The 20050-nt window shown below is 40.3% G+C and overlaps 3 non-coding genes across 3 annotated transcripts; all 3 read left to right on the top strand.

Moving 5' to 3' along the window:
* Positions 1-3453: 3453 nt before the first annotated feature.
* trnat-agu (transfer RNA threonine (anticodon AGU)) lies at positions 3454-3527 on the top strand. The gene has a single exon. It is a non-coding gene; the product is annotated as a tRNA-Thr (tRNA).
* A 1593-nt stretch (positions 3528-5120) lies between these two features.
* Positions 5121-5192, top strand: trnaq-uug (transfer RNA glutamine (anticodon UUG)). The gene has a single exon. It is a non-coding gene; the product is annotated as a tRNA-Gln (tRNA).
* A 2837-nt stretch (positions 5193-8029) lies between these two features.
* On the top strand, positions 8030-8111 carry trnas-aga (transfer RNA serine (anticodon AGA)). The gene has a single exon. It is a non-coding gene; the product is annotated as a tRNA-Ser (tRNA).
* The last annotated feature ends 11939 nt before the right edge of the window (positions 8112-20050 follow it).

Here is a 20050-nt window from a genome sequence, read left to right as displayed (position 1 = left end):
AAACTGGAAAATAAAAAATGGGTCAATTTACCCCCAGATGCAGATCAACTTACCCCTAAACTGGGGCAAGTTGAGCCACAAGACAACTTTTGTTGTGAAGTCATATTTTCATTGCCCGTTGTCATGGAGACGTTATTATCATTTCCATTGACAGGATCCTGAAATTAAGGTAGATGTTTCTTTTTTTTGATGGTGATAAGCAATGGACAATGAAACGATAATAATTTGAAAAAAAGTTTGTATCTATCTCTCTCTGCTTTTCTTTCACAAATGTGGGAATGATGGTTCAAACTTGTGTTAAAATGTACAAAACAGTGAAGTTTATTTTGCCTCGCCGGCCAGTGAACTCTGAGTGCTCAGCACGCCTAAAGCTCTGATCCTAGAATCAACCCTGGATCATATTATTACATTTGTATGTTGTACTTCTACCTTTTTCCTGTTTTTTGTTCCTCCTCTTTTTAAAGGAACGTTTGAGATTTTCCAGTCAAATGTAACATCATGTGATCTAATTGTAACATCTGTCTAAAGTGTGAACGATCCTACAATATCTGATGATGGAACGAGTGAAAACTGCTGGATTGTTGAAGTTTTTCCTGAATAAAGCAAAACTCTGTAATCTGTGTTTGTCTCTGATGTTACAGTCTCGATTTTGAAAAGCTCCATTTTAAGTTGCTTTTAGAGTCAGATAGATAGTTGGTCTTGCAGGGGTTAAAACCTGTATAAATATCAACTCTGTTGACCAGAAATTCATGTTAAATTAACAACTGTGATGGAAATTCTTAGCTGAGAGTAACCAGTCACCAGCAGAACATGTTTTTACTGATAAATCTTTATTCAGTATAAGAGCACACTGGGACTGGAGAAGTCACGATGTTGGACTTTTGTTTTCCGAGACGACCTGAAGGCATCACTGAAGCTGCACCGTAATTACTGATCCCTGTCTGTGGAGCTAGAATAATGTCAATATTCACAAATGTACAGGACGTTTCACTGGTGCACAGTTTTCTGAATCCATTTATATCAATCTCTGCTGGTGTTAGATTATCATTTAAAGACTTTTAGTCAAATTTAACTGATCTTTTAGTGAAAAGTGTGATATAGATGAATAGATGAATTACTTTGATCATTTTTAAAGACTAGTGACTCAGAATGATTTGTAACAATATACAATGGCAAACATTTGTAATTTAAAAATATGGATTATAAAGGAATGAATACAATAAAATAATAATTAAATAAATATTAAAAGAGATAATTGTAATAGCAAGCAATAATTCACAGCCAAATACCATGAACCCCAAATTAGCTCCCAGATGTTGAAACTAGTTTATCTAAGAATTAAATTCAAAATCAGAGGGTATCACCTGCATCACACTGATCCACAGATAATACCCTGCCAAACACTATCCATGAGGCTAAATTAAACCTTCATTTATAACTCCTTTGTGCTTTGGTTATAATCTTAATTGGACATTTCTCCCTGGATACTGTACATTAATGTTTTTATTTTTAATAACTATGTTTGTTTTTTGTTGCAGTTATTTTCAATAATCATTTTTAAAAACCTACAACAATGGCAGAGGACACATGAATGGAAAACAGAATAAAAAACATCTCACTGTACGACTTGGATCTGCTTCATTCTGGGTGAGATGTCAATAATGTTGTACACCTCATATATGACCTTATACTATATATACTATTATAATACCATATATACTTTTTTCTTTTCATTCATATCCATACATACTGTTTCATTTACCCATATCCACTACATATATAATACTGCTCTCCTGAGCTGGTGTGTTTTTATATTTAACTGCTAGAGTTAAGTCTGATTTCATTTACCCATATCCACTACTAGGGCTGGGCGATATGGACCAAAAGTCATATCTCGATATTTTCTAGCTGAATGTTGATACTCGATATATATCTCGATATTTTTTCTGTGCCTTAATTGGGGTTTCCCCCAAAGCATTATAGCATAGCATCTCTGTTAGCATCTCTGTTAGCTTCATTTTTTTCTGAGGCAAACCGTTAAAAAAACCTTCAGTTTTAATACAAAGCCTCGTGCCAAATGTCACACTGGTTCCTTTATTAACAAAAATGCTTCTTGAATAAAATAAAACAAATATCCCTTTCCTGCATAACAATTAAATTAAAACACACTGTGCAATTAATACAATGTAGACAGTAACAGGCAGACTTTTCCACTGAGGTTGACAGTTGTGCAAATCTCAAATAAAACATTCAAGTCAATTTGTCACAAAATAAGCTATATCAAAATCGTTTAAATTTTTTTTTTTTTTTTTTTTTTTTTAGAAATCGATATAAACGATATTGTCTCGTACCATATCGCGTTTGAAAATATATCGATATATATTAAAATCTCGATATATCGCCCAGCCCTATCCACTACATATATAATACTGCTCTCCTGAGCTGGTGTGTTTTTATATTTAACTGCTAGAGTTAAGTCTGATTTCATTTACCCAAGCAAGTCTCTGTTTTACCTTTAATGGCTTTTTCTGGACTTGTTTTAAGGAAGCTTCACGAAGGGTTTTACAGGCATTTCCACAAATGTCAGCGTGGGTTTAGAAAGTGTATAAGAGCATAAAGCCCTGGCCTCTGAGCCAGAATAGAAACTGCTGAAGATCATCATTCCACTGTTAGCACATGATTGGACGTTTTCATCCTGCCATCATTGTCAGATGACTGTACACATCAATGATCAATACATGACTGTGACATCACTGTTGTCTGCGGCGGTTTCCAGACTTATCAGGTGAAATCACAGCTAAAAACCCTGTAAGATGTGTTTTATTACAGTCATCATTCTCTTATTCACTATTTTGTAATTTAAAGTAATTAAAAATCTGCTTTCTTTTTTTTCTATGACATCATCACTGTTATGAAGTAAAAACTAAACCAAAAAACCCCAAATAATATGATCATTAATTCCATTGAAGAAGATATGATGTCATCAAGTTATGATGTCATTAATTCCATTGAAGAATATATGATGTCATCAATTCCATTAACATTCCATTCCATCAACAAGCTTGTAACAGAGTTTATAAATAGAACTCCTTCTTACTAGTTCTCATCACATCTTTTGACAATGCCACGCAGACGCAGACAGAGCTCTCGCCCCGTCCGCAGGCGCCGGAGAGTCCGTAGGACCCGCGTCGCCCGCAGACGCAGGAGAGTTGTCCGACGCAGACGCTGAAGGTCAACAGATGATGGAGGGAATCCTGAATGAATGATTTAAAAAAGGAAAAAATACATAAAAATAAATCATGAAAAAAAAAATAACGTTAAAAAAAAGGACAGATGCCTTGTCCTTTAGGACGTGTGGTCCACCAATGGCTTCTGTTTCTCATTCCAGCATGTCACACCTCTAAAGGTCTTACTGTTTTGATGTCTGAGACGAGGTAAGTGAGAGGTTGTGGAGGCCCTGTGGCTTAGTTGGTCAAAGCACCTGTCTAGTAAACAGGAGATCCTGGGTTCAAATCCCAGCAGAGCCTCTAGACTCATCTGTCTTTGGATGAGAAAAAGATGATAGATGTCTCATTCATTCATGGTTCAACCATGGTGGTGAAATGGAAAAATGACATGTAGCTTAAAAAAAAGAAAGGCACATTGAATGTTTCTTACCCAAAGTTAATTCACACATTCAAGTTCTTCTAAGAGATGTGGACTGCTTGAGAGGGAGGTAATGTCTGGTTCTTCTCCTTTTAGTCACTTTAATGCTTTGCTGTTCTTCACTCGTGCCACAAGGTGGGGTACTCCTCCAATTCTTCTTGACCAAATGTGTATTTCTTTACGTGGTGTTTCTGACAGTCAGTTACTTTCCAAGTTTGACCTCACTTAAAAAGATCTCTACTTGGTTTGGGAGACTGTACATGTAACTCAAGATGTTGTAAACCAGGCCTGGATCAAACATGCACATACATACGTACATACATACATACGTACATACGAAAAAGAAACACTCACCATGAAGGCCGGTTAGCTCAGAATGTCAGATTCTGGTGCTAATAACACCAAGGTCATGGGGCCAAACTGTTTACCACTAAAACTCGGGTTATCGTTGAAAGTTTCAGATTATAAAAATTGTGTTTTGACCTGTCCAGGGGTCTGTCTCTCACCTGAAAATTAGCTGGGATAGGCTCCAGCAGACCCCCGTGACCCTGCAAAGAATATAGCGGGTAAAGATAATGGATGGATGTACCATCAAGTACTTTCAGTACTAATCAGTTAGCTGGGCTAGAGCTGTGGTGGTTGAATGACACTCTCTGTATGCGCTGTGAACTTGTCATCAGATTATTTATGATCAGAGGTGTCTTCAGTATTCACATTCATTACTCAGGTAGAAGTATAGATACTAGAGTTTAAAAATACTCCTGTAGAAGTTGAAGTATCAACTCAAGTTTTTTAATCAAGTAAAAGTATAAAAGTACTGGTTTCAAAACTACTTAAAGTATAAAAGTAAAAGTAATGTAATGGGGAAAAAAGCCATTAAGGACAAAGGCCATTGAAAATGAATATATCTTAGTATAATGCAAATATATTAAAGAACCATATATGTGTACTATTGAGCATTAACATGTGTTTCAGAGAGCAGGAGATATGATGACTAGTTGCCTATAAGCAGGGCTGCACATAAGTGGGCCGCCAGAGCGCATGCGCCGTTAAAATCCACAGTGCGCTGTCAATCTTGTGCTGCGAAGCGCTTTTGCGTACCAACAGCTGGCGCTCATATTATTGGTTGTGGCCAGACCAGAATACTAATATTAAAAAATCTATTGCGAGAGCTTTTCCCCAGAACTGCCACTCAAAGTTGGTACTGGCCAATCACAGCGCGTCCTTACTCCCCCTCCATACTCGTTGGGCAGGAAGAGAGGTAAGGATCTCACAAGCAGCTTTACTGAACAAACCCCGACACGTCTCGTCAAAATGTCCAAGAAGCAAGCGCCATTAAGTAATTATTTTGGTGTTCCATCACCACATACTACAAAGAGACGCCAAACTGAACAGCACTCTGTCAGACGCTCAGGCGCATATTGCTTTTCACTCATGTTCAGGACCACAATAAAACCACAATAAAAGCTGAACAGGGTTCCATGGTGTAATGGTTAGCACTCTGGACTTTGACTCCAGTAATCTGAGTTCAAATCTCAGTGGAACCTGTCAGTCTTCCACACAACCAGGTATCAAGGTTTTACCCACATGATGTTGTAGTATCAATCCACGAGGCTCCACCTCAAAAAACAACACGGGGAAATGGAAACATGGAAACCATTAGACCTGCTTTAGGGGGCTGGAGTTACCCTAAAATGCCCCTAAGAACCCTTAAATATGTGATGAATGTATTTAATATCATGAGTATGTCGTTTTCAGCTAGTGATGCTAATGATGGTCACTGATCAATACGAAGGATCATTTCCAACAGTTGTTTCCCTTCACAGTTCCAAACAAATCTGATCAATTTTAAGAGATAATCAGAAAGAAATCAGTCTTAGAAGAGATCTGCTTCATTCATATCTGAGAGAATTGTGCTGGGTCACATGATGTAATTTAAGCTGGTTAGTTAGTTGACAGAGTTGTAGGATTTTTTACACTATCAGAAGGTTTGAAAGGAGTGACGCCGTCCCCCAAAGTCACGGACTGTGTGGCGGAGTCACATCCTGGTTAAACAGCAGAGTGGTGCAGTGGAAGCGTGCTGGGCCCATAACCCAGAGGTGGATGGATGGAAACCATCCTCTGCTACTTAAAGGGAAAGTTCGGTTTTTTACAACCTGGACCTTATTTCTGGCATTTTTTATGGTTGTATACTAGGGCTGGGCGATATGGCCTTTTATTAATATCTCGATATTTTTAGGCCATGTCACGATACACGATATATATCTCGATATTTTGCCTTAGCCTTGAATTAACATTTTGATGCTACAATCACACCAGTATGTTGATTCTACATGTCTACATTAAAACATTCTTGTTCATACTGCATATGCTAATTTTAAACTTTCATGCAAAAAGGGGGAATAATTCAAATTTACCAAAACTGTATTTATTAAACAGTTACTAAGCAGTGAGTGGCACAAACATAAAAGTGTAATTTCAAAATAGAAAGTGCACGTTGCATCTTTCTGACTCCCCGTATGAAGAACATCTGCTAAGAACATGTTCTGGTCCTGGATTTACCTGGTTTTACCTGGTTTTACCAGGATGACCAGGTTTCACCAGGTTTCACCAGGTTTCACCTGGTTTTACCTGATGAGCTGCTCTGAGCAGCAGGGGCCCCTTAGAGCACCTTTATATTAAATTGTAGGTGCAGGGACTGCAATGTTTCATCCTCTCCTCCTTTACTTTGCATCACTTTCACTTATTGTTAGAAATATGACGTCATATAGTCTTGTTTGACTTTGTTTCAATGATAGTGATTGATTTCATGTGGCCACATTTAAGCAACAGTAGGTGACGTTTCTCAGCTCTGAAAGAGAAAAGCCTGAATTATGGTTACGCGTTATATCTACGCAGAACCTACGGCGTAGGGTACGCGGCGATGCGCACTTACGCCGTAGGCTCTGCGTTGGTGTAACGCGGGACCATAAATCAGCCTAAAGGCTCGGCTGTGCGTGTCGCGCTAAGCGGCTCCTCGGCTCTCCAGAGCCGTGCACGTCGTGCGAGGAGAAAACATCCCCTCCCGTCTTTACTAAACCGGTTAGCTTTGAAAAGAGTCCGTCGCGCGTAGCAACCGCGCAGATGAGCTCACGGCGCAAACAGGCCGAGTTTGGGAAAGTTAAGTTGAAGTTAAAGCGGGGTGGAAGTGAGCAGCGGTCCCGGACAGCAGCGCCGACAGCAGCAGCTGGTCGGGGGCCAATGATAATGCACACACGACAGCACGAACAGGGTGCGCTTGTTTTATGTCTCAGAGAAGGAGAGACGAGACGAGAGAGTGAGAAAAGCCTGTAATTTAATGCCCGCGGCTAAAAGCAAAATGCGTGAAAATTTATACTCGAATATGCACGATAGAGTCATTTTGTACATCGCACAGAGTAGAAGCCGAGATACATCGGCTATACTCGATATATCGCCCAGCCCTATTGTATACTCACCCAGAGGTGTTTGGTGTCATTTGGAGTCCTTCGGAAGATATTAGGAGTTTTTTGCGAGCCTCTTCTCCATATAACGGTAGCGCATAGGGCACTCGCGGGACACAGACGATCCAGCGTCTAAATAACACATGATTGCCGCGAAACTCTTCATTTCTTTTATGAATCACTAGATCTGCTTCCAGGACCTGTTGTAACATTGTGGCGCTGTCTGTGTATTAAACAAATCCGTTTGTAAACAAGACCTCTGAACTCATGACGTCATCTCTGTGCGCGTATCGCAGACACAGCTCCGTGTACAGCTGGAGTTCGCTACTGTTAGTTTACTGTTAGTTATTTGAAACATGTCTGAATATTTGTCAAATTCTGAGGTTGTGGACGACGACTTTGAATATGATGGACGTCCTTACTGTAACTGTCCTTACTGTAATCTTCCGAAGGACTCCAAATGACACCAAACACCTCTGGGTGAGTATACAACCCTAAAAAATGCCAGAAATAAGGTCCAGGTTGTAAAAAACCGAACTTTCCCTTTAAGACTTCCTCTCATACATGAGAGATCCTGTGAGAGATTAACTGATATCTATCCAGAGCTTTTTGCAAACAAGAAAGTGGATGTATGATCTATGAACATACTGCAATGACTGTTGATGAAAATGCATTGCATCAACATCTTTTTAAAAAATGAGGATATAAATATGTCTCAAACTGATAAAGTAAAACCAACCATTTTAAAATAAAGGGTCACGCCCGCACGCACGCACGCACGCACGCACGCACGCACGCACGCACGCACGCACGCACGCACGCACGCACGCACGCACGCACGCACGCACGCACGCACGCACGCACGCACGCACGCACGCACGCACGCACGTACGCACGCACACACACACGCAAACAGCTGACAGGTTGTTGTGGCCGAGTGGTTAAGGCGATGGACTAGAAATCCATTGGGGACTCCCCGCGCAGGTTCAAATCCTGCCAACAACGAGTAATGTTTGATGTGCAAGACGACTGCCTAATCTTCAGTTATTATCCAGTACTGTCTTTCAAAAGTAATCAGTTGGATTCCCTTGTGGTACATGTTGTATTTTCTACCCAGCATGGTAATACCCATGGATGATTTTTAATTTTACCACAACAGGACAACTTATATGAAGTCATACATTTATTTCTAACATGAATGATTTGAAGATAGGATTTTTTTTCGTTACGCCCGCCATTTTCAAAGCATGCAAGATTCCGTAGTGTAGTGGTTATCACATTCGCCTAACACGAGAAAGGTCCCCTGTTCAAAACTGGGTGGAAACATGTATGACTTTGTAATAATATCATTTGTATCTTGGAAAACCACTCTAGTCCTCATCCACATCCAGCACCCGTACCATCAGCACTGGCGCCCCCCAGGGGTGCGTCCTCTCACCACTGCTCTTCTCCCTATACACAAACGACTGCACCTCAGGGGACTCTTCTGTGAAGCTCCTGAAGTACGCGGACGACACCACCGTCATCGGCCTGATCCGGGAAGGTGACGAGTCCGCGTACAGACGGGAGGTGGATCAGCTGGTCCACTGGTGCGGTCGGAACCACCTGGAACTGAACCCGCTCAAGACTGTGGAGTTGACAGTGGACTTCAGAAAAAATCCACTGCCACTCCTCCCCCTCACCATCCTCAACAGCACCGTCTCCTCCACAGACTCCTTCAAGTTCCTGGGGTCCACCATCTCCCGGGACCTGAAGTGGTCCACCCACATCAACTCCATCAGGAAGAAGGCGCAGCAGAGGTTGTACTTCCTGCGGCAGCTCAGGAAGTTCAACCTGCCACAGCAGCTGCTGATCACCTTCTACACTGCCATCATCCAGTCTGTTCTCTGCTCCTCCATCACTGTCTGGTTTGCATCAGCCACCAAACTAGACAGGCACAGACTGCAACGGACCATCAGGTCTGCAGAGAGGATAGTTGGGACTAACCTCCCATCTATCGACGACCTGTACCGGTCCAGGACCAGGAAACGGGCAGGTCGAATCTCTGCAGACCCCTCACACCCGGGACACAGTCTGTTTGAACTCCTCCCCTCTGGACGGCGCTACAGAGCACTGTACGCCAAAACCTCCAGACACAAAGACAGTTTCTTCCCGCAAGCGGTTGCTCTGATGAACTCCCACAAATAATAAGTCTCAGAGTAACCAAACACGTGCAATAAAAAAAAATCATCCAGCACCCTCTTTAATAATCATGTCTGCCTCACTCTGCTGCACCTCTGCACCTCTCACTTTTGTACTTCCTTTTGTATAATTTTTTGTATTTTTTGTATAATTTGTCTGTTAAATTGTATATAGGTTATACTTATACTTATTCTTATTTTTATTCAGAACTATCCTTCTTTTATCACTACCTCAAACTGCTGCACCTTAAAATGTTAAAATGTTAAAATGTTTATACTGTAGATAGTAATACCACATTTGTTTATTGTTTATTTGTTTATTGTTATTTTTTTACTACTAAAGAGCGAAATAACCGAATCAAATTCCTTGTTGGACAATGTTCGAACCTGGCCAATAAAGCTGATTCTGATTCTGATTCTGATTCTTGGTGCTCAGGACAGGAAGGTCGACCATCTCTTTCTCACATTGGGTCTTATGCAGAAATGAATTTCGTTGCAGTTCCACAACTGACCAAAAGCCAGTCATTCTTCATTTACCTACACTTTAAAATGTCCAACTTTACAGGAAAAAAAGAAACATATTAGAGAGATTTTTTACAGGATTTCTCTCGTCATGCCCGCCGTTTTCAAAACATGTCAGTCACTAGCTCCAGCACCAGACCCCAGCAGCATCACCACCAACAACGAGTAATGTTTGAATGTCCCAGACGACTGCCTAATTTGCAGATATTAACCATATCCAGTACTGTCTTTCAAAAGTAATCAGTTGGATTCCCTTGTGGTACATTTTGTATTTTCTACCCAGCATGGTAATACCCATGGATGATTTTTAATTTTACCACAACAGGACAACTTATATGAAGTCATACATTTATTTCTAACATGAATGATTTGAAGATAGCATTCTCCATTTACCTACACTTTAAAATCAGTCAGCTAAACCACAATGTTGAATATTCAGTCATTTACATATAAAGATGGTTTTCCTCTCCCATAGTATGTCTGATTAAAAGCTGATATACACTCCTTTCATACTGAGTATGGTTCAGTATGAATTATAGATCATAAAAAAAAACAATAGACAAAGCATTAAGTCTTGTGACCCATTGGTTTCTGAAAAGTGGTTCTGAAAGCCATTTTTCTTCGTACGTGGCACAGCCATGTTGCATGGGAAGCTGACTGGAACCAAAAGTGGAAATCAGTCGACCTCTTTACTCTGGCTGCAGATCTGTCAGAGGACAGACTTTTAAAGTTCTGATGCTGGTCTATAAAGCTCTGAATGGTTTGGGACCAAAATACATCAGTGACCCCCTGACCAAGTATGAACCTTCCAGACCCCTCAGGTCATTGGATCCAATTCAGAGTCAGAACCAGACACAGAGAAGCTGCATTCAGCTTCTATGCTCCACATGTCTGGAACAAACTCCCAGAAAGCCTCAGATCAGCTGAGACACCCAGTTTATTTACATCCAGGATGAAGACTCGCCTGTTCTCAGCTGCATTTGAATAAAACTCCAAACTTGCACTGTCACTTTTAGGTTTGAGTTTCAAAACTCGATTACATTTTAACTACTGTCTTTATCTATTCTAAGTTTTTCCTTTCTTTGCTTGAAGTTTAAATCATGCTTTCTTTTTTCTGCTATGTGATGATGTTTTATTGTCTCTATAAAGCACTTTGAATCAACTTGTTAAATAGGGCTTGGTGGTCTTGACGTCATCACCTGGCGGAGCCGTCATACTGGATCTACCTTAGCAGCTCTTCGGACCACTGCACTGTGTACAGACGTGCTCCCTCTTTGTTTTGTCTTAGCCTACCGGTACTTGTAATCGTTACTTTCTGTTATTCTGTAACCATGGTAACCCGCTGCTGCGTTGTAGCTGCAGTAGCTCCACACATAACAGACATGGGGAAAAGATCACTAATGGTTTAACTTTTCACCTGATGAAGCATTTTGACCATTTGGCCCCCCTGCAGGGACACAACGACGCCTTGCAGATTGCTCAAGCCCCCCCTTATGACTTAGACATGCGGGTTCCAGTTCCTGGGGACCCCTGCCGGGACATTGTCACGCAAGGTCCGGCGTCTTGCATCCCTGCCGAGACTTCCAGCCCCCACAGAGACAAAGAACATATACGGACTTCCTGATCCCTCAGGGGTGGTCCCAAAGCTAAAAGTCCCACCTCTCTCACTGGGCTGGTTTATTCCTGTAACTTTTGTATAAAAAACCCTTTGAACAAACCAATTTGTGTCGACACACCAAATACAGACTCGATCTGAGTTGGTCATGTCGAACGCCGGCTTAACTGATTAAAACCTCTCTATACCACGAGCGGACTTCTGAACTGGTTTTGATAAATTCCACAACAATTTGGTGCTGTGACCCCGGATTGACAATAGACCTTTGATGGAAACTCCTCTTTGCAGACCAACGACACAATCAGTGACTTCGATCTAAATTTTCAAAAGGTAAAGGATCCACTTCCAAAATCCCAAATTATTGTCGCTGAGTTGTTGTCGAAAGTCTGTGGACTGGAGTACCAGAAAAAAGGTTGACGTCATCCTGAAATTTAGGTAAGTCCGCTGTGTGGTTGTGAGGGTTATTTTTTATTATTTTGTGTTATTGGGAACGTTATTGTAGAGATGTTTTTAGGAACGCTGGCAATTTCATAACACTTGAATTTGATTGTGTTGTGAGAATGTTCTGCTTCTCCTGCCTTAAGAATCTGACTCGCTCTTCTAAAAAGGTTTAATATCTCTGGTAACATTAAGGAAATAATGGCCAGAATGCCATGTTGGTCTGAGTAGTCCAGTGGGACTTATAGCATATGCAGGACTTGAGGTCCAAAAAGAAGTGTTTGCAACACTGAGATACTTGTGGGAAACTGACATATATGTAGAAGAACTGTTTTTTTATAAGTGGGGATGATTTGCTCTCCCAAATACTTGAGGTATATTTCATTTCAGTAAGAATTGACTCGCTCTCCTTGCATCAACAGGAATGATTTGTATGCTCTGAAGTAGACTGATGATTGGAAGAATTAGCAAGTAATTTGTGGGTAAAAGTAAGTGTAATTGAAAGTTTTTTTGGGGGGATCTTACAGAAAGAAAAAAAAAATTGAAAGTTTTTGGGAAGTTTTTCAGTAGAGAGTCAGAGAAAGAGTTGACTGGTCCTTTTAAATACATGTATGGTAATCACGGTACCGATAGTTTTATTTGTTAGTTTTGTTTGTTACTTAGTTAGTATTAAATATTGTTAAAATAACTAAAAAGCACTTCAAACTCCCTCAGATTTTTGGAGGGATGAAAGTAGACGCCGTAATGCAGAATCCCAAATAGCTTCGCTTACTGATCTAAATAAAAAGCTGATGGCTTTACTAAGGAAAGATTTAAAAACACAACGCAGACAAAAATGAAATTAGAGAACCAGTTAAATGATAAAATCAAAACCTTTATCCGGTGAAACTGATTAAAGAATCAAATGACGATGACACTTCTGATGACGACTGGATTTTACAAAAATCCAAGATCTGTTGCCTACAAAATTTGGAGCCAAATAATAGTAAGAGAATTGTGGTCTGTCACGAGATCAGATTGATGGATTCCCTCCAGGGTACATGCAAAATATATATTTGCTAATTGCCCTCCACAAAGGGTAGTCCTGGATAACGCAAAAGAAAAGAATCTGAAATGTATGAAAATACTAATGTCTTTTTCAAAAGTGTTTCCTACACAGGTTGAGCGCTGAGAGGAGAGCCAAATCAGAGCATCCCAATTTACATAATCTTATCCTGCCTATGGTAACTTCATCATGTAAGTGCATGGAAATCTGTCTGTGGCCTACTATAACGTCTCTGAATGCATGTATAACTAATCTCTAACTAGAGGTGTCAAGTAACGAAGTACAAATACCTCATTACCTTACTTAAGTAGAACCTTTGGTTGTGTATGCTTCACTGGAGTAATTATTTTTCAGACGGTTTTTTTACTTTTACTCCTTACATTTTCACGCAATTATCTTTACTTTTTACTCCTTACGTTTTAAAAACAGCCTTACTCTATTTCATTTCGGCCTTTAAAAAAACTATCCAGTTAAATTGTGCCATCCGGATAGAGTGAATTTGGTTGTGGTTGGATGAGAAGTATAAACATATTTGGTTTGTACGTGTCTGGTCTCTGAAACACATGTTAATGCTCAATAATGCACATATATGGTTCTTTAATATATTTGCATTATACTAAGATGCATTCATTTTCAATGGCTTTTAGCCTTAATGGTTTTTCCCCGCTTATATTACTTTTACTTTTATACTTTAAGTACTTTTGAAACCAGTACTTTATACTTTTACTTGAGAAAAAAAAAAATAAATAAATAAATAAATAAATTTTGAGTTGATACTTCAACTTCTACAGGAGTATTTTTGAACTCTAATATCTATACTTCTACCTGAGTAATGAATGAGAATACTTTTGACACCTCTGTCTTTAACACTCGTCCTGACTTTTCCTGTTTTCCTCACTGACGGCTCTGCTTATAAAAATGGAATACCATACGCAGGTTATACAATTTGTGATAATTCTTAATTGTTGAAAGCGCCCTCCTCCTCCAGCTCCACCCAAGTAGATGAAACTATATACTGATCAAAAGGTAAAACTGTTACAATCTATACAGATTCCAGAGATGCTTTTGGTTGTGTATATTGTATTTTATAGATTTTATATATTGTGGGCGAACCGAGCATTTTTATCATCCTCGGAGACACCCGTTAAATGTGGTTAATTGATTGGTGAACTGTTACAAGCCTGTCAACTACCTTCATCTATTGCTTTGTTAAATGTGAAGCCCACACCCAGTCCAACCCTGTTTTCACTAGGCAATGCTTCAGCTGACCATGCAGCAAAAGAAACTGCCAAATTTGGCTTACCTGTCTATGTAAAACTTTGCCCTTCTATACCCGCTAACGACCTGGTTTCTCCTAATGATGTAGCCCTCCTACAAGAAGACTACTGAGGTGAAGAAAAAAACGGATTGTAGCATTCCCATGGTTGTAAAAATGTAAATAATCATGGGTCAGCAACGACGGCCGCGTTGTTGCACCCACATCCTTGTACCCGTGATAGCTGATCACAGTTGGCAATCACAGATGAGCAAAAGGGGGAATGTGTCAGATAGTGTTGAAAGACTGATAAGCTCCAAGATTTGCATCCTATAAAAATATTGCAAACATTATCAACACTTCCCCCCACTGTGACTTTTTTTTGAAGCTCTACAAATAGACATTATGTGAGGGATATGAAATTATTCTTGTATGAAAATGTTCATGTATGAAAATGTTTTTGTATGTGCAGAGAATTTTAAACTGGACTTAAATGGACAATGTTGACACCTGTTAACACCCATTAGGAAGCACAAAACTCACGCCTCATGAAAGGATTATGGGTAGTCCTATGACCATACCAAGCAATTCAGTTCTGTATATATGAAGAAGATGGACTTCCATGCCATGGATGAATCCATGATATCATTCTGTTCTGCTCTAACTTTTGCTGTCCAGTCAATCCACAGACAAGTAAAAGCTGTCCAGTCTCCTCCTAGTGACAAACCGTGCCATAACCTCCAACCCGGCGACTGGGTCTGTGTCAGGGAGTTCCGACGGAAAAACGCCCTGAAACCTCGCTGGTCTAAACCTCAACACGTCCTGCTCACCACCAACACCGCCGTCAAGTGTGAGGGGCGTCTAACCTGGTTCCACGCATCCCACTGCAAGAACACAACTCCTCGACCATGCAGCGGAAACCAGCCGATTCCTTCTTCTTCCTGCCCGGAAGTAGCTGAGCTCCAGCACCTGGGACCTCTGCAGAGGAGCAGGGGAGCAAAGGAGCAGCACAGGCCAAACTGTGACTCCACATGCTCTCCTTCTGAAGAACCGCTTGTTAAGCCTAAAACAAGCCAAAATCCACTGCCCGATTCCATTGAGGATTATAGCTACCTTGCTACAATGGTTAATCGCTGTTCCATACCTCTACCAAAGGATGTTTACTGGATTTGTGGCGTGAAGGCTTGTGAATATCTTCCAAACGGTTGGTCTGGAATATGTGGTCTGGGCCATGCGGTACCAGCCATGAGAATCGTTCACATTGTTAGAAGAGAATTGTACACACACACACAAACACCATGGACAAGATTTTTTGGTGCCCTCGTTCCAAATTACGGAGTCATGGCAGCTTTGGAACAGATAAGAGATTTATCCCATGCAGTTGAAGATTAGCCAACACCACTGCAAAAGACATGCCTATGCTCTCACAAGAAATGACTGCTGTAGGGATGATGGATTTATTAGCTTCTCAAGGGGGAACTTGTGCTGTCATTAAAACTGAATGTTGTACATTTATACCCGCAATGCCACAGTCCAAGAAATAACGCATCACTTGAAAGATATTGCCAAAATGTTACATACACCTGTCATAAGTAGTTTGTTTCATTGGTTTAAAGAACAGTTAGGACACGTTGGTTACTTGATATTTGAATTTGCTTTGTTGGCTTGTTGTTATTTGGTTTCCGACCACATGTCTAAGGTTTACTTGCAAACATATGTATCACTCAAACTATTACTAAAATGATGTACTCCACTGTAAAAATTGTGAATTGATGAAGCATTTTGACCATTTGGCCCCCCTGCAGGGACACAACGACGCCTTGCAGATTGCTCAAGCCCCCCCTTATGACTTAGACATGCGGGTTCCAGTTCCTGGGGACCCCTGCCGGGACATTGTCACGCAAGGTCCGGCGTCTTGCATCCCTGCCGAGACTTCCAGCCCCCACAGAGACAAAGAACATATACGGACTTCCTGATCCCTCAGGGGTGGTCCCAAAGCTAAAAGTCCCACCTCTCTCACTGGGCTGGTTTATTCCTGTAACTTTTGTATAAAAAACCCTTTGAACAAACCAATTTGTGTCGACACACCAAATACAGACTCGATCTGAGTTGGTCATGTCGAACGCCGGCTTAACTGATTAAAACCTCTCTATACCACGAGCGGACTTCTGAACTGGTTTTGATAAATTCCACAACACACCTCTTTCCTGCTCGGAGGCAGAACCACGGAGACCGAGTATCTGAGATAACAGAGTGAAAGAGTCGTCGGCTCGCTTGGATCGCGGCTGTAACGACCAAACATAACCTTCCACAATAAACCACAAACAAACACTCACACAGACCGGGGTCGGATCAAAACACGGGTTTTATTCCCACTTCTCGAGCTAAACGCAGTTGCTGGCCAGCTCTCTGCGGTGTGATTAACCCCAATCTTCAGATAAAACTAGTTTGTTGAGGAAAAAATATTAACTCTATTTGTAGCTGCAGAGGAAAACAATAATCCCACGAGGAAAACAAAAATATTGCTCACGCCTCGGAGCCTCTTCCACATAATATATAAAAAAGAAAAGAAAAAAGTAAGAGTAATATAAAACATGTACTGTATGTATTATTATATTATACAAATTTATTGAACCACATGGCGAGTCAAACATTTACCAAAGCAGCTGCCAAACACTCCTAAACAAGGTAGTAAGACGTGGGTTATGCAGAACTGCGGCAGTAAGTCCTTACTAAAGAGTGGAGCTCCGACGAGGAGCTCCACTCTTTAGTAGGGATTTCATATGGATCCAAAAAAATAATCATTATTTTCTCCATATACCGGTCCTTGGCTTCCTTGTTTAAGGTATCCCGGTAAATTCCAGTTCCTTTCCGGCATTTTAACATCTTTTTTTTGGACTGTGATTTATAAAGCGAACATTGCGTGCAGATGTGCATGCACACGATTTTATAAATCCGGATTTTTTTTTGCGCACGCCATTTTCTGATTTTGGGCTCACGTGCACTTTTATTATGGATCCTACGCACTCTTTTATAAATGAGCTCCAGAGCTTTTAACGGTGCGTGAGCCTGGCAGAGCTCTGAGATCTTCCAACCAATGTTTGTTGGAAGTTCCCAGGTCAAAGCAGCAGCTCTGGGGGGACCGAGCCTTTTCAGTTGCCCCGGGCTCTGGAATCAGCTCCCCTGTGACTTACGTGATCTCTGACCTGGGCCTTTTTAAAACTGAAAACGTATTTATTCATGGTGGCTTTGTATACCCAGTAGTGTGGCAACACTTTTTTTATACTTTGGTCTTGATGTTTTATATGTTCATATGTTTTATTCTGCAAGCACTTTTTGAATATATCTGTACAGTCCACTGTGCCCACAGTTAATGAATCAGGGGCATGGTCTGCAAAATTTTTGCACATGCTATGAATTGTGAGTTTTGAGGGTATAGTATATACATATTTCCTTTTTTTTTTGTTGCTGTTGCAAAGTCTTCATCTAAGGTGTTTCTGTTTGAATGTTACCTCATACGGCCGTAACATCTTTTCATCCATCTGTGAAGTTTAGTGCTGTGGATTATGTTGTTTTTTATGAACGTTTCTATCTGGGTGTTGGGATAAAATACAAATATTTGATTTCGGTGAAAGTGGCATGTTATTTCTTTTTAATGTACAAATGATGTGATTATTTTGATTTCTGAAATACGACAGCCTTGTGTCACGAGATAACTGTAACTATAACTACAAATAGACAATAAGGTATCTTATGTGATCTATGCCAGACAGATGACAGACTGAAAAATGGATTTAGTGACCCTGTGGATGACAAAGTTACGATTTACTGTAGCTTCATAAAATGCATTAAATCTGATTGTGTAAATCTCTGCAGGAGAGGCCTCTGTGATGACATCACAGAGGCCCCTTCTGCAGATAGAAGCCTCTGTGATGTCATCAACTGTGACAAGAGCATTGTAGAATTTTAACCGAAGCCACAACACAAACTGAACTTGAGGTGAAAAGTACAAGACTGCACCTACAGAGTCTACCGTTTGTTGGATAGCACAATAGTTTAGCAGCTTCACCCATTTCTTGGATCATCATCACCATGTCAAGAGGAGAGAGCCGATCCAGCATGGTAAGTTACTTTTACACAAGTTTAACCTAAATCTTAATGTCAAGGACAAAATTCCCTTTCCCAAAACTGATATAAAAATATTTGAAATTGATATTTTCTTTTCACTTTTCCATCTGACTTCAATCCTAATGGAAATGTTGATTTATTTTCATCATTTTAGCCATTTAAGTGGCAATTTGATTTTAAAATGTTGCTTTTTTTAATAACATTAAACAGAGCAACATAAAATTAGTTATTTTCCATATAATCCATGTTATGGGACGGCATTTTCTTTTTCTTTTTTCTCCAATTTTTTTAAACAATCCATTTTAAATAAACCAAAGATTAATAATAAGATTGATTTTGTCACATTAGGTGCTTTTTTCAGTGTCAGACTTAAGAGTTACGTGTATGTGTTGTCATAATGTTTTTGCACAGGATTATAAGAGAGTGTCAGGGTTTGACACTTCCCCCCAGTTTGTGAGTTTCAGTTCTGTCCCTCCTGTGTCCCATCTGCCCTGATTGTCTGCACCTGTGTCTCATCGTGTCTCGTTATCCCCTGTGTATTTCTGGTCTTGTCATTCCCTTGTTCCCTATCGGTCCGTACTGTTTGTCCCTCGATGTCTCTTCTGGTTTTTTTGCCGTTCATGATCCTGGTTCTTGTTAATCCTGCTCTGCAGTGCTTTTAGTTCTTGTTTTTTGTAAATAAACCCTTTTTGTTGAGAACTCCTGCATCCGGCCTCCTACTCTCTCTCCTGCGTTTGGGTCCTCATGTAACCAATCATAACAGAGAGGCCGTTATGACATGAGCAGAGGCGATTCTAGGGTCTGTTGGGGCCCTAGGCAAAAATTTCTAGGGGGCCCCTCAAACCAGCGTTCATCACCGTTATGTTATAATGAACTGACACCAACGAAAACTTTATGAAATTTATATTTATTTACACACTGCTAATTTACACACACGACACTGTGTGTAGTTTTTTTTTTTTTTGACACTGCGTACAGGTGGATGGTCGTGATCATGGGAATGACAACGTGGGGCCCCTTAAGGGAGGTTTCTTTCTCCTTCGGTCTGACACAGGTGGGATGCTGTCTGCACTCCCGCCTCAGTTGGAGGAGTTTAAGTGTCTCGGAGTTTTCTTCATCATGGCGTAGTGTTTGTGCCTCGTCTGTGAGGCAGCGATGGGAAACGCTGAGCGTAGAAAGATGTGTTATGTGAAACCGCTCATTATATTTACTGGTGAGAACTGAGAGATTGTAGCATCCAAAATATAACAGCTGCACAACCCACTGTGGCTTACGGAAGAGTATTAGGGCCATGCAGGAGGAAAAAAATATTTTCAGAGGGGAAGATTTTTTTTATTGTGCACTTTGAGAAAAAAGTTGAAATGTCGAGAAAAAAGTCGAAATGTCGAGATTAATGTTGAAATACAATTTTGAGAAAAAAGTCGAAATGTCGAGAAAAAAGTCAAAATGTTGAGAATAATGTTGAAATACAATTTCAAGAATAAAGTTGAAATTTCGTGGATAAAGTTAAAATTTCGCCTTTTTTCTCAACATTTCAACTCAATTCAAGAAATTTTGACTTTTTTCTCAAGATTTCGACTTTTATCTCGAAATTCCATTTCAACATCAATCTCGGTATTTCTACTTTTTTCTCAACATTTCAACTTTTTTCTTGAAAATTTGGACTTTTTTCTCAACATTTCAACATTAATCTCCACATTTCGACTTTTTTCTCGTCATTTCGACTTTTTTCTCGACATTTCGACTTTTTTCTCGGAGTGC

The sequence above is a fragment of the Cololabis saira genome, chromosome 11 (assembly GCF_033807715.1).
Source record: "Cololabis saira isolate AMF1-May2022 chromosome 11, fColSai1.1, whole genome shotgun sequence".
In the NCBI taxonomy this organism is placed as follows: Eukaryota; Metazoa; Chordata; class Actinopteri; order Beloniformes; family Belonidae; genus Cololabis; species Cololabis saira.
Note: the sequence above shows the minus strand (reverse complement) of the source record. Positions and strands in the feature narration are given on the sequence as shown.